Source organism: Oncorhynchus clarkii, chromosome 9, assembly GCF_045791955.1.
Source record: "Oncorhynchus clarkii lewisi isolate Uvic-CL-2024 chromosome 9, UVic_Ocla_1.0, whole genome shotgun sequence".
NCBI lineage: Eukaryota > Metazoa > Chordata > Actinopteri > Salmoniformes > Salmonidae > Oncorhynchus > Oncorhynchus clarkii.
The window spans coordinates 22,825,686-22,840,405 of NC_092155.1; the positions used below are offsets into that span (position 1 = coordinate 22,825,686).

Sequence of the window (14,720 nt, forward strand, 5' to 3'; positions counted from 1 at the left end):
TGTGAGCTGAAGAAGTCGTCAGCTCCTTCTCCGTGTCTTTGTTTTATTGTAACATTTACAACCAAAGCAAATCTGTTCTTGGGAGCAGTAAACCCGTAGAGGGAACAGTTTCTGATGTAAATATAGTGAGGTAATGGAAATGTATTTCTCAGACTTGTCAGGGAGGGTTGTCGAGGCGAGCACCTGCTCGCGTAACTCCCCTCTTCATAAATCTTAGCCAAAATGAATGTCAGGGAAAACAGCAATGAAACTGAAGATGTGGCTAAATCCGACTATTTTATCTTGCCGGGCTTCTGCAGTGGGAAGACCTTAAGGCCTTCATAAAGCAGAACTAAGAGACAGAGATGCCGTCGTATTATAACTCCGGCCCCCCAGACATCAGCTGTCGAAATAACAAGCGCTTGGTTATATAAGGAAAGGTCGTAGCACAAAGGGTTAGAGATATCTGAGGCCCTCTAAATTACTTCAAAGACATACCAGTGGAAGAAGGTGGTGTGTGTGTGCGTGCGTGTGTGTGTGTGTGTGTGCAATGGTGTTGAGGTGAACACTTGGTCGTAATGGATGACTGCTGCCCACTTTTGTCTTTATTATTGGTCTCCTTCCCTTGGAATCCGAGGAAACACTGACAAATATTAATGCCAGTTGTGCAAACTTTGGATCCTCGGGGGAGAAAGGTCCGGCGTTTCATGTCAGTCGTTTAATAAATTACAGACCCCTCTTGACAGCGACTATTCTTAACCTCCAGTCTGCACCAACGTATGGGACATTTTTCAGGAGCCGGTGACAGCTTTAGCCTGCGTTGAAGTTTACTCTGCTGTACATTGTAATTTGCTGACGTTTCTTATTTTTTCTCCCTTCCTCCTTCTCTCTCTTTCTTTCCCCACCTACCGCTTTCAGATGTAACCATCCGTTCCACAATAGGTAAGTCTAATTTTGTTATTTTCCCAACCTAACTACTCCTCAACAGTGACACGTTTTCAGTGGCAACTCATTGTGTATCCAATCTGAATGCTTAAGTAAAGGAGGGAGTAGGGGAGTGGTGGGGTAGATGCTGCTGTTTACTCAGGAAGGTGTGCAATGCTACGCCATCCCCCCCTTCGTTTTCCCACGTGTAAGAGCGCCAACACACAAGCTAGCTATTTCTGGCAACCACGTTATGCTCTCAGCGGCTTAAATTGTATTCAAATGAGAGTCAAATGAGCCAGATTGTTCAAAGAGGATCCGGCAGTGTTGACTTAAACAGGGAGCCCAGGTATCCAAAGACATAAACTATAGTAAGGGGCCACTGGTGATGAACGTTTCCCCTGCCACAGCTCCCTTCGCCATTTCTATCACACACCTCTGTGGTATGACAGGAAGGCACCATCACCATGGTGATGGCATCTCTATGAGGACAAGGAACTATTGAAATATTGGACAAAAAAAAATATAATATTCTAATGCAGTTCATGGCCACTGCGTATCTCAAGGAAGTGGGTGCATCACACTTAAAGTGGCCTTTTTAAAGGATATTAACAAATAACAAAGGAGACCGTGTCATGCCCTTGTTGTATCATAAGGAGCGATGCACCACAAATATTTCAATTACTTTCAAGGACAAATGTGACCGACCGGTTCAAATCGGTCTTATGTAGCAAAATTTGAAATGGTGTTTTTTACTTTGGATGAAAGTAGAGACTCAGAGCTACAAAATGGTATATCATACACTACAGTTAAGGAACAATGGGAAAGTCATTCTGCTTTGAAAGTTGATAAACATCTAAACTCACTTTTAAGAAATGGCCTTTGAATATTTTGGTAAACCAACTGGAGAGCCCTTCTTTGTCTAAACCTATTCAGCATCGTTCACACCCTCTTAAGCTTTAGCCCCACCCATCTCCCATTGAAATATTGGACAAAAATATATATATATTCTAATGCAGTTCATGCTCACTGAGTATCTCAAGGAAGTGGGTGCATCACACTTAAAGTGGCCTTTTTAAAATATATTAATAAATAACAAAGGAGACCGTTTTCATGCCCTTGTCATATCGAGCGTTCTGTACTAACAGCAGTTAAGCACCCAAGCTAACCTTTTAGCTACTTCCAGACACAAATGAGAGAACAGCTCACTAAACATTACTCGCCCTAGCGGAGCTGGTTAGGCTGTTATGTTATCCAGAGCGTTAGTGATTGCAACTGTGCTGTCAGATTGTCCGTAAATTCAGAGAGTTTCGCTCTCGGAGCCAATGAGTAGGGTTGATCCAAACGTTCTGACCTCACAACGGCAGTCAAGCACTGAAGCTAACTGGCTAACATTGGCTAGCTTGCTAGCTATTTCCAGACACAAATTTGAGAACACCCCACTCTGACCATTTTACTCGCCCTAGCAGAGCTGGCTATACTGTTTTTATGTTATTCAGAACGTTGGTGAATGTAACTGTGCTGTTGGCAACATTTTAATTAAGCTTTTTTGACGTTTACTGACACCGGCCATATTCAACAGGTGTTGAGCGTTCGTAAATTCAGCAGTTATTCTGCGCTCTGGCACACTCAGACGAGAGAAGATGGCCTGATTGAATTTACGAACACACCCGAAATGGTTACTTGCATAGTGGAGGCTTTTTTTAAGACTAAATAAACCATAATTCTAACTCCTGACATTACTACCCTGCATGAATCTGCAGGTAGCTAACCAACCAGATTCAATGTTAGCTAGCTAACCTGTTGCGACGACCAAACCCGGATCCGGGATTCTATTTATAGACCTAAGCTCATTACCATAACGCAACGTTAACTATTCATGAAAATCGCAAATGAAATGAAATAAATATGCTAGCTCTCAAGCTTAGCCTTTTGTTAACAACACTGTCATCTCAGATTTTCAAAATATGCTTTTCAACCATAGGAAAACAATCATTTGTGTAACAGTAGCTAGCTAGCGTAGCATTTAGCGTTAGCATTAGCGTTAGCATTAGCGTTAGCATTTAGCAGGCAACTATCACAAAAACAAGTAAAGCCTTCAAATAAAATAACTTACCTTTGAAGAACTTCTGATGTTTTCAATGAGGAGACTCTCAGTTAGATAGCAGATGCTCCGTTTTTCCAAAAAGATTCTTTGTGTATTAGAAATAGCTCCGTTTTGTACATCACATTTGGCTACCAAAAAAAAAACGAAAATTCAGTCCTCAAAACGCGAACTTTTTTCCAAATTAACTCCATAATATCGACTGAAAACATGGCAAACGTTGTTTAGAATCAATCCTCAAGGTGTTTTTCCACATATCTCTTCAATGATATATCCTTCGTGGAAGCCTGGTTTCTCCTTGCTCTCAAATGGAAAAATAATTGCACCTGGCTTTACGCTCCAATTTCGACGCAGGGACACCAGGCGGACACTTGGAAAATGTAGTCTCTTATGGTCAATCTTCCAATGATATGCCTACAAATACGTCACAATGCTGCTAACACTTTGGGGGAACGACAGAAAGTGTAGGCTCATTCCTTGCGCAATCACAGCCATATAAGGAGACAATGGAAAACAGAGCTTCAGAGATTCTGCTAATTTCCTGGTTGATGCATCATCTTGGTTTCGCCTGTAGAATGAGTTCTGGGGCACTTACAGACAATATCTTTGCAGATTCTGAAACTTCAGAGTGTTTTCTTTCAAAAACTGTCAAGAATATGCATAGTCGAGCATCTTTTCGTGACAAAATATCGCGCTTAAAACGGGAACGTTTTTTATCCAAAAATGAAATAGCGCCCCTAGAGATCAAAGAGGCTAACATTAGGCTATAACTAGCCAAGCAAATGGCTCTGAGATACGAATAATAAGATGATACAGGTGTTTTCTCCATCTCCTTAGCTATCATACTTAAATTCCACTGAATTCAAAACTCGGTCCTTGAGAAAGTGGAGAACAACACTTATGCAGTTTTACTACGCAATACATAAAAAAAGTCATGTTAGACAGGATCACCTACACATACTGATCAGCTCAAGTTGACAGAAGCGTGTTATATGGCAGACCAATCCAAACTCATCTCTCTGCATGTCCAGCCCACTCATTATCTCAGCAAATCATGGCTAGAGGGAAGGTTGCTTCCTTACTTATACAGTAGTGTAACCTTTAATTATGGAGCAAAGAAAATAAGCTAAGATACAGTAAACTCTGGTTCCTTTTCCAGTTGTTCCAGTGTTGAATGAACAGCCTATTGAATGAACAGTATAGGTGCACTCACTCAGCCTGGTTCCTCAGTGCATACAGCCCTAAAACAGTACGGGAGCCTGGGGTCAGATACATGATTGAATCCCCCATAGCAGGACCCCAAAAATGGGCAGCGTGAGCGGTCAACTCAATGATAATGTATAGAGGGGAAAATCAATGATCTCGTTCGCAAGGTAGGAGGGAGGAAGTGGTCAGGGGAGCAACATTGGACAGTCGCTATACTCCCATAGCATGCTAACCTATTGTTAGCTTAGCCTCCTTGAATAGTGCATGTTAAATGCTTTCTTCAAGTTAGCATTCCTGAATGAGCTTTAATATAATGATGCATTAGAGCAGGAGGGAAGTCACCTTGTGGTGTAATTGAAAACACAGTCCCACTCTGCCTGCCACTCGTAACCAGTCGGAGCATTTGCGGGAGAGGTTCTGGTCCGGCTCTCGTGCTTTGAGAGGCAGACAGCAGTGAACGACTGATTGACTGCTTGGAGGAGAAAACCCCTGGCAAGTTGGGAATTTTAATTACCCGCGGGAGGCCAACAGATGGACATTTACCGAGAACCTTGCTGGTCGACTTAGAATGTGTCAAACATCTGTGTCAAACATCAAACATCAACCACCAGGCATCTGTGGGGGTTGTGTTCCCAGGTTCACGTCCACTATGGCAGAAAGAGAGCACTCTTTGGTGGACTAAGCACGATTGAAACCAAATGGTCTTTATTTATGCCGTTTACCATGATTCAAGGTTAGAAACACAAATACGTACTGCTCATTATTACAGATACATGTTTTGGACACGTTTGCCACATTGACAAAATAATATATAATGCACTAATTGATTGATAATAAATAGTCATCTGAATAATTAAATGTTTACTATGAATAACATTATGTAGTAATGTTGTTTGGGCACATTTACTGAGTACCTGTAAATATGTGCCTGAATCTTATTAACCTTTTCAGACCTCTTTTAACTCTGATCATTCATTGACTTAAGTACCTTCCAGTCTCTTCTCAGGAGCAATGTAATATTCTTTCTGCTCATGTAGAAAAAGTAATTTTTCATTGGAAGGTCTGTCATTTTGACAAAAAAAAATACATCCCGGGTTTAATCTCACAAGTCTTGCAATTATTTATCTCCAGTCATTTCATTTGACAGTCATCAGTCATTACTGTTTTTGTCCATATGGGAAGTTTGATAGAGATGTCAGAGTTTGGGTATGTCCTTGAGCAGATAGTTCCTGATACATCTTTGCCAATGAATCATACACAGCAGGTGTTTCTCCAGGATTTACATCATCATGGCAGCGTACCATCTCGTTTCATTGACCCCTCTTTTATTTCCACCATCTTGGGTCTTCCTCCCAACACAATATAGCAAGTCAAGAGCATGCTTCGTTCTTTCCCTAATTCTTGAAGCTCCATCCTTTGAATGTGCGTCGAAATGTCCGGGATTCAAAGGCCTACTCCTTTTTCATAAGCACTTCAAATAGAAGCTAAAGGCAGGAATGACAATTGGGTTCATTATGCTCGCCGAGGAACAAGGGCTCCAAGCAGTCGGAGAGTGAGAGCAACTGAGCGACAGTGAGAGTACAGAGAGTTCATCTTTGTTCGCTCCGCAGTGAGTAAAAATAACACCTTCAGTTCTTTAGAAAAGCTGGGCGCCAGTTATTATTGTATTATGCCATGCATGCCTTTCATTCAGGTAGAAGTTGTGCCATGCTTGATCAGTGTTTCAGTGAGTGGTGGCAAAGGAAGTGATTGTCGGCTGGATAAGCAAACACCATTACATTGTTAAATTCTATAAATAGGTGACAGGCTCCATGTAAAGTGCATCAGGATGCTGTTTGTACCCCGACTTTCCCGTGAAAGGCCAATCATAACCGCTTAATGTTAAAATTGATGTGACATCATACTAGTACTGTAGGTGCTACAAAGACAACTGCCAGGGAGACAACTGACATTAGATTATCTACGAATACATTGTAAAAATCATCATTCTATATCTAATTTGACCTGATTACCAAATCTCATCCACTGCTAATACATTAAACTGTATTGCATGAATTGTCCCATCATGTTCATATAGGTATCTACCTTTATACGACTTATCGGTTGTAATATCTAAAAAAAAAATACACTAAGAATAACTAAGGGATTTTGTAGTACAAGCAGATACCCATAGACTTCCAGTTATTGTGCTAACGCTAGTTTGCATTGGCTTGCGAACCTACCTTTAACTTCCTTCACAATGGACATAGAGACATAAAAATGGTATCCACCAGTTCATCTGACTCTGGGGAAGTAGATAATTGCCAAAATCCCGATATATCCCTTTAAAAGAGGCTTCATAAGATTCAGGCATTCGTCATGTTACAGCTGAGTCGTACATTTTAGGAAAGGTACCAGAAAAGGTCTTTGTTCCATGTGTCATTACTGTCAACTCATGAGTGCCAGAACTGAGCCAGCAGGTACGCTGTGGCATTAAATATTATTATGACACGAAGCGTTTCGACATTTGCCAGTTTATTAGGAGTGGTGGGATACACACACACACACACACACACACACACACACACACACAGTCTCACACATACACGTGTCCCCGCAAGTGTGGCTGCTGTTTGTAACAGATGGCTCGTCTTTAACTTTATAGGAGACAACGATGTCACTGGCAAATGCGATAAGTTGTCTCAGTGCCTGGGGAGAGCAACATCCATCAGTAGCTAACAGCATATGGTAAAGGCACATTAAGGTCTCCCTTTCTCTTTCTCCATCTCTCTCTTTCTCCATCTCTCTCTTTCTCCATGACTGTATCTGGTCCTGCATCCGGGCCTCAGATCCACACTTCACAAGAGAGAGAAGGGGTAGCACCAAGCATTGGATTCCAAGCTTTGGCCCTTTGGTCCCCTTACCGTGTTCAATTTGTATTTTTAGCCAATGGGGAAATTTTTACAGAACACACTGAACTGAGCAAAAGTATTTTTTTTGGACACAGTAGAAAGAACAAAGGCCTTCTGGTTTGTTGCAATGTCACAACCAGATTACGAAACCACATTGGCATGCATTGGCATGTGTCAACTGAATCTTAGCTTCACACCTCCCTTTCCCCTTTGAGGACATTCTTTATGGCATCACCGATAGGGAAGTATGCCGGTGTTGTTTACCATCATCCATTATGCATTTGACTCCATAGTGTGCAACCTGGTTGATTCTTCTCATACCCAAAGCATGAAATTGAACTCGCTCCCACCCCAAACAGGGAACCTCTACCACTCTTGTTCACCCTACGTCAGCATTCAAAGGCCAGACACACTGCGATATAGGGCTGTGCTGTGTTAACCCCTAGGGCACTCCCCACTCAGCACCGTAGCTGACTTCCCTGACATAGACTACATTAACTCCCAACTTAGACTTGTTCTTTTTAAATATGCCCGTAAGGAGCTATTTTAATCACCCCGTTGCGTTTAATGTTCCCTTCATCCACTCCTCGCCACTTGTGTCGACATGTCGTCTAGTCCACCCTCTGACTTGTCTTTTATGCTACAGTGTGTTTAAATCATTTCACTTTTATTCATGCCATGTAAAGAACCGTGCCCCTTTTAACTCTGAAATTGCTCCCTTTCCGATATGTCACAGCAAGGATTCCCTAGCTCTCTCGTTCCCCAGCCCTCTCTGTATTGTTAGTCCAGAGTTTTTAATTAGTCCAGTTAATTATCTGCTCTTTGAAAGTATGATTTCTTTGTGCCTGTATGGTTCCGCCATTAAACCAAACAGTGATGATCAAAGAACTGACACATACAAAAATCAGTTGTCCAAAAGGCTGTGGCATTATATAACGAGTACCACGCCAAGGAGTGTTGTTGACGTGCTAGAGTAGAATCAGAAATGTTTAAGCATTCTTTTGATATCTTGCCGTTAATATATCATGGAGAACCATGAAGGAACAAGACACATGATATAGAGACACCAGTCACATTTCATCCATGATTACTGACCAATAGTCATCTCTGGATTACTGACCAATCGTCATCTCTGAGTACAATAGCTGAATGACTACAGACAACAGACAGCCGTTTTCACTCCTAATAATGTAAGCATGGCCTCGTCTTTGGCATGTCTTTTAGACACATGAATACAAACCAACATTTTGCTGGCAGGACTTTGGAGGTTGACGAATGTTGGACGGAATCTGACCCTCACTCCCTGAAGGTCAAATGTCAGAGGTTATTCTGTGACCTATCCATCTGTCGTTCTGGCTCTGATTCTGGCACATGGGCTGGATGTTCTTTTAGTCAGGTGGAATATTTCATGTGTGGCCAAGTGTCGATGCTTGGTCAAAGCCCGATGTCGGCCTAATCAACCTGGATTAGTTTAGAAAACCTGTGGTTCCTTTGTTTGTTGTTGTTGTTTTGTTTTTGGGGGAGATGCAGATGTGTAGGATTTTTTATTTTTTTTGTTGACTATCATTGCTTTTGAAACATAGATTGAGACTATATTGAGTAGTCTCTCGAAGCAACGTTACATGTTTATGGATTTGAATTGCTCTAAGGGAAAGCTTATATGGAGAGTGCTTTAGTCACATACTCCACAGCTGTGAAATGCTTCTCTCATGTTGTTCTCTGGTAGTTGCTTTTTCCGCAAGGCCACTATTTACTGTCTTCCTGCCTCCCAGATTGAGATCTGAAACCAAAGAAAACATTTCCTATGTCGTCCAGGCCTGTTTTTATTCACATTTTCAATGCGAATTCCCGAATCTTTGTTCAAAGTGACACTTTCAGTGCAGTGACAAATGAACAATCCAGCACCTGATACTGTAAATCCTCTACCAGGAGCGTTCTCAAAACCGTGAAATACTTTTTTTAATCAAGAACCTCTAAGCATCCAAACTCCTATATTTTTTATTTGAATGAGGCATTTATATTCGCTACATCCACAGCCATACATGCTCTAGCCCCATGGGTTCTGGTATGGATTTTAAAAGAGCTATGTATTTACTCTACAGAGCTATCTGTACACAGAAAGCCTCTATGGAAGAGTGGCTCTCTCCACGCACTCTCTCTTGACGTACTAACACCAAAATAGAATCCTTCTGCCATAATTGGTCCGCTGTGGCCTGCCACACATCGAACCAGGTCTGTGCTGAATAAGACGATCCAGGTTTTATGGCAAAGAGTCCTTTTAGTCCCCTGGCTACTGATTAAGACTATTGGAAGATGTTTGTACTGTAGGGCATTTTTCCACTCGTTACCCTGACATTCTTTCGGGTCAAGTAAGAAAATCAGTAGAGTGATTTGGTTTTTGCTCCAGGCCGGTACAATCTGAACCGGAAGGCGTCTAGTAGCGTACCCTTCACATTGTAGGTTGAGCACAAGCACAACATGCAGTGGGGTTGTCAATCAGACCCGTAGCACACAAGAACAATAATTTTTCCTCTCTTTCAATTTAGGTCATTGATTCCCTTTTTAACTTTGTTAGTAGTGTGTCCATATATGTTAAAAGGACAACCTTGTCCCACACTCAGAGGCTTAAGGGCCATTGAAACAGAGGGGGTATGTGCTGCCTGAAATACAAATATGCTGTACTATATACAGTTCATTTTTACAAAGAATTAATTCAAATATTTTACATTTGGCCTTCAGTTCCCCCTAAAAAAAGGTAGGCGCATGTCGCCTCTGAAAAAGCAGTACTTATGGTTGTAATGTGAGCATTATCAGTGTTTTTATTACACTGTGAACATTATTGCTCCAGAATTTATTTCATAATTATTAAGTGCAAATGCGAGGCCATCTGTTAGCATCATTACAAAGAACAGTGTGTTTGGAGGATAATGTGCGATTGCTCCCATTAAGCAAAGTTGACATCTCTTTATTTACCTACGGTCCTCTGCCTTTCCCCACTCTCTTGCTGCTGAAATGTATCTGGGGCCGGTAATCGCTTCACTCGGAGAACGGGAGAGAAAGAAAAGCGAGATATGCAGGAATAACAATCTAACTAACACTGCACAACCTCAAGACACTGAATAATCTTTGACGCATGCCATACTCCTCTCTCTAGGTTTTTTCCCTGAACCGTTTCTATTTTTACTCGTGTTTTTTGTCTGGTTAGCACACAGTGGAATAGTGTATCTGGTTTCGAGTTGTGGTTTTATATCATTGTGGTTTGGGTATGATGTCATACATCTGATTGTGTTATAGTAGTGACAGATTGGTCTTGGTTATGTCATGCATCTGATTGTGTTATAGTAGTGACAGATTGTTCTTGGTTATGTCATGCATCTGATTGTGTTATAGTAGTGACAGATTGGTCTTGGTTATGTCATGCATCTGATTCTGTTATCGTAGTGACAGATTGGTCTTGGTTATGTCATGCATCTGATTCTGTTATCGTAGTGACAGATTGGTCTTGGTTATGTCATGCATCTGATTCTGTTATCGTAGTGACAGATTGGTCTTGGTTATGTCATGCATCTGGTTGTGTTATAGTAGTGACAGATTGGTCTTGGTTATGTCATGCATCTGATTGTGTTATAGTAGTGACAGATTGGTCTTGGTTATGTCATGCATCTGATTCTGTTATCGTAGTGACAGATTGGTCTTGGTTATGTCATGCATCTGATTGTGTTATAGTAGTGACAGATTGGTCTTGGTTCTGTTATAGTAGTGACAGATTGGTCTTGGTTATGACATACATATTGGTAACCGTAATGCCATTGTTCTGGGGTGAAATACTAGGTTGTGGTATGCATGATTGAAAACTAGTCATTGAAATGATTTGTCATCCAAGAGGATACTGAAACCCTTCTACAGTAACTACACTCAACTAAAACAGCTGTAGTCAGAGGATGCTTAAAGAAGGTCACAATTTCAACTCATCCGAGGCACAATCTTTTTGTGTGTTAACACCTAATGAAATTGACTACTACATGCGTTCGGTAGTTTTATACCGTCGTGGCACCCGCTCTAGTAAAAGACTAAATTCCATTCCAACGGTACCAGGGAGCGATTGTCTCCCGCGACAGTTGGTGTCATCAGTGACTGAACCGTTTTAATTACGCCGTTGGAACAGGTAATTTACAAGGCAACCGTCCAGGGAGGCCGAAAAAGAGTTGGGTGAATTATGCTGATATTAACATAATCCACTCTTGTAAATTGGAATGGCAATATTACTAAGGGTGCATTGCATTCATTCAGTGCCTCTAATTCCTCTCACATAGCTGGTGCTTAGGCCCTAATGAGAAATAAGAAGGCACTTTGCAAGGCGCGGTTCCCACTGTAGCCGAGGAGAGATGATCTCCTTGCACTCTAAAATGAATGGCACTTTTGTTATTAAAACCAAAGGGGATTTAAAGACACATCCTAGGTGTCTGGAAAGAGAGAGTGGATTGGAGTGGAGAATGTAATACTATGAGGTTTTGAGTAGGTGCTCAGGGTTAGTTGAAAGGAAAAAGCATGAAACTCTTGTTGAGGTTAGCTGAGCTTTAACATCAAGATGTTTGACTGTTTTAAGTGAATAATCTACTGTCAAAACACTTCTTCGATAGCAAGCAAGGAAATGCATCTGAATCAGAGTGTGTACGAACATTGGATGCTTGGTACGCTAGTTCCCCTTCACTGATGGACCCAGTCATGTCAATATTTGTCTAAACCCTCATATTCATCATTGATTTCTGACAGTTTATGGATTTATATTTGACTGCAATGGCATTTGGAAAGCGGACTGAACCGTACAGCATGATATGTCTGAAAGTATTCATTATTTGATCAATCTCTCTCACCATTGCAGTATAAGAATGTTCACAAAATATAAACACGTGTGGTTTATGAGAATCTGTGCTTGTGCTTGTGCTTGTGTTCAACATACAGTGAACCTGTCCATCATGTTGCTTTCTCTCAGCGAGACACAGCCAAATAGTTAATACCCAGAATAAATTGGCAATGAAATTAATTAAAAATGATTATTCATTAAACACATGCATAATATGACAGTCAATACCCTATCGATCAACGATGAATTTTAATTTACCCATAATGACACTGTATTAAGGGAGCTGATTGATTGTTTTTACACATGGGAGGACACAGTTATGACACACACACACACACACACACTCATGTATGCACACACTCCGCCACACACAGTCATGTGCCACAATGTTATTATCTCATTCTCCACAGTCTCATTTTTCTCAAAAAGCCCCAGGGTGTGTGTGTGTGTGTGTGTGACAGGGACAGTCAAGGCTGAGCTCACACAAGCCCTTGCAGCACGCGTCACTGCCAGGGTAGACCTGCTACGTCTTAGAGTTGAGCGATAGAGAGAGAGAGAGAGAGACCGCCACTGGCAAACTGGAGGGGGGTGGGGGTATTGGAGTAGGCCAGACCCCTCCTTTCCCGAATTGCTAATTGCTAATTGCCCTGATTGGAGGAGAATGTTGTGATTCAATTAATTTTCATTCTCTTTTTCATTCAGGATGCTTGGCACCACCACCACTACCGCACACAAAGACACACTCTGACACGTTTTTTTACGTTATAGATTTTGACGTGTGAGAAATGCAAATGAAGACACTGCGTATGTCATATGGCATCTTGCACTTGCTCCTCGTGAATCAGGAGTGAGTTAACCTTGCTCACGTGCTTCCTTAGAAGTTTGAACACCCGGTCCTGTTGGGTTTGACACCGTCAAAGGGGTTGATATGCTTTGACGGCTTCCCTTTTATATACCCCGACTAAGACGTTAATCACACGTGTTTCGCCGACCGAACATGCTGTCATATGAGTTCGCATAACTCACTGCTCACTCAACACACTGACCCATCATAAATTGTATGTCCTTTGAACAAGACTCCCTAGTCACTTTGCATTTGATTCCGGCAGCCATCATTGCTTTCATTGAGTTGCTTTTTCGGCATCTAGGGCCCGAGCAGAGTCGACAGACTTGTGGGTGGTAGGTGTCTGTCCCAAACGCCCTCTCTCTCCTCCTCCGCGTACTCTACGAGGCCCCCTTTCTTATTTACGCGCAGCGGCATCAGAGGCAAAGAGGAGTGGCGCCTGATGACTGGACTCGATTAACAGTGACACCACGGACACGAACCAACTGTTAACCAAGAAGAGCCCATTTCTAACCCCTTCCACCACGTCAAAGTCAAAAGCAGCAATGGGAGCCAATTTCATGTCCAGAAATCCATTTATCCTTGCATTATCTCTCACAGCATCTCTCCGCTTATAAATTACCATCTAATATACACCCTCTGTGAAGCTTAACATTAAACATGTTGTGGAGCGGGTTTGAGAGTTCCTAAGGACTTAACATGGTCCACACACACCCGCACTGTCGTGAAGAGGGCACGTCAGCACTGGCATGGGCCCTCGGATCCTCAAAAGTTCTACAGCTGCACCATCGAGAGCATCTTGACTGGCTATATTACCGCTTGGTATGGAAAATGCACCCCCCTTGACGGCAAAGCGCTACAGACGGTGGTGTGGACAGCCCAGTACATCACTGGGGCCGAGCTCCCTGCCATCCAGGACCTCTATATCAGGCGGTGTCAGAGGAAGACCTGAAAATTGGCAAAGACTCCAACCAACCAAGCCATAGACTGTTCATTCTGCTACCGTCCGGCAAATGGTGCCGTAACATTGGCTCTTGGACCAACAGGCTCTGAGACAGCTTCTGCCCCCATGCCATAAGCCTGCTAAATAGTCAACTATCTGCACTGACCCTATGCACCCTTGCTATATATACACACACTCATACACACTACATTGACACTACACACACACATACAGTAATACACACATGTATACCACACACACACACACACACACACACACACACACACACACACACACACACACACACACACACACACACTCGGAATTTGCTGCTGCTATTCTGTTCTCTATTTTACTCTTATCATTATCTATCCTGATGTCTAGTCACTATACCCTGCCTTTATGTACATATCTACCTCAAATATCTTATTATTATCTATCCTGATGTCTAGTCACTTTACCCTGCCTTTATGTACATATCTACCTCAAATATCTTATTATTATCTATCCTGATGCCTAGTCACTTTACCCTGCCTTTATGTACATATCTACCTCAAATATCTTATTATTATCTATCCTGATGCCTAGTCACTTTACCCTGCCTTTATGTACATATCTACCTCAAATATCTTATTATTATCTATCCTGATGCCTAGTCACTTTACCCTGCCTTCATGTACATATCTACCTCAAATATCTTATTATTATCTATCCTGATGCCTAGTCACTTTACCCTGCCTTTATGTACATATCTACCTCAAATATCTTATTATTATCTATCCTGATGCCTAGTCACTTTACCCTGCCTTCATGTACATATCTACCTCAAATACCTCATACCCCTGCACATTGATCTGGTACTGGTACTCCCTGTATATAGCTCCATTCTTGAGTATTATATTTTATTGCTTCTGATTTGTTTTTATTATCATTTTTTAACTCTTCATCATTGGGAAGGTCTCATA

The 14,720-nt window shown here is 41.8% G+C and overlaps 1 protein-coding gene across 3 annotated transcripts in view; it reads left to right on the forward strand.

Annotated features, from left to right (window-relative positions):
- LOC139416097 (receptor-type tyrosine-protein phosphatase delta-like) overlaps window positions 1-14,720 on the forward strand; it is a 602,231-nt gene that overhangs the window by 174,804 nt on the left and 412,707 nt on the right. For all 3 annotated transcript variants that reach the window (XM_071164375.1, XM_071164379.1, XM_071164380.1), the window contains exon 4: window positions 898-921. The gene's annotated coding sequence lies outside the window, so the exon portion shown is untranslated. The remainder of the gene's footprint in view (window positions 1-897; window positions 922-14,720) is intronic.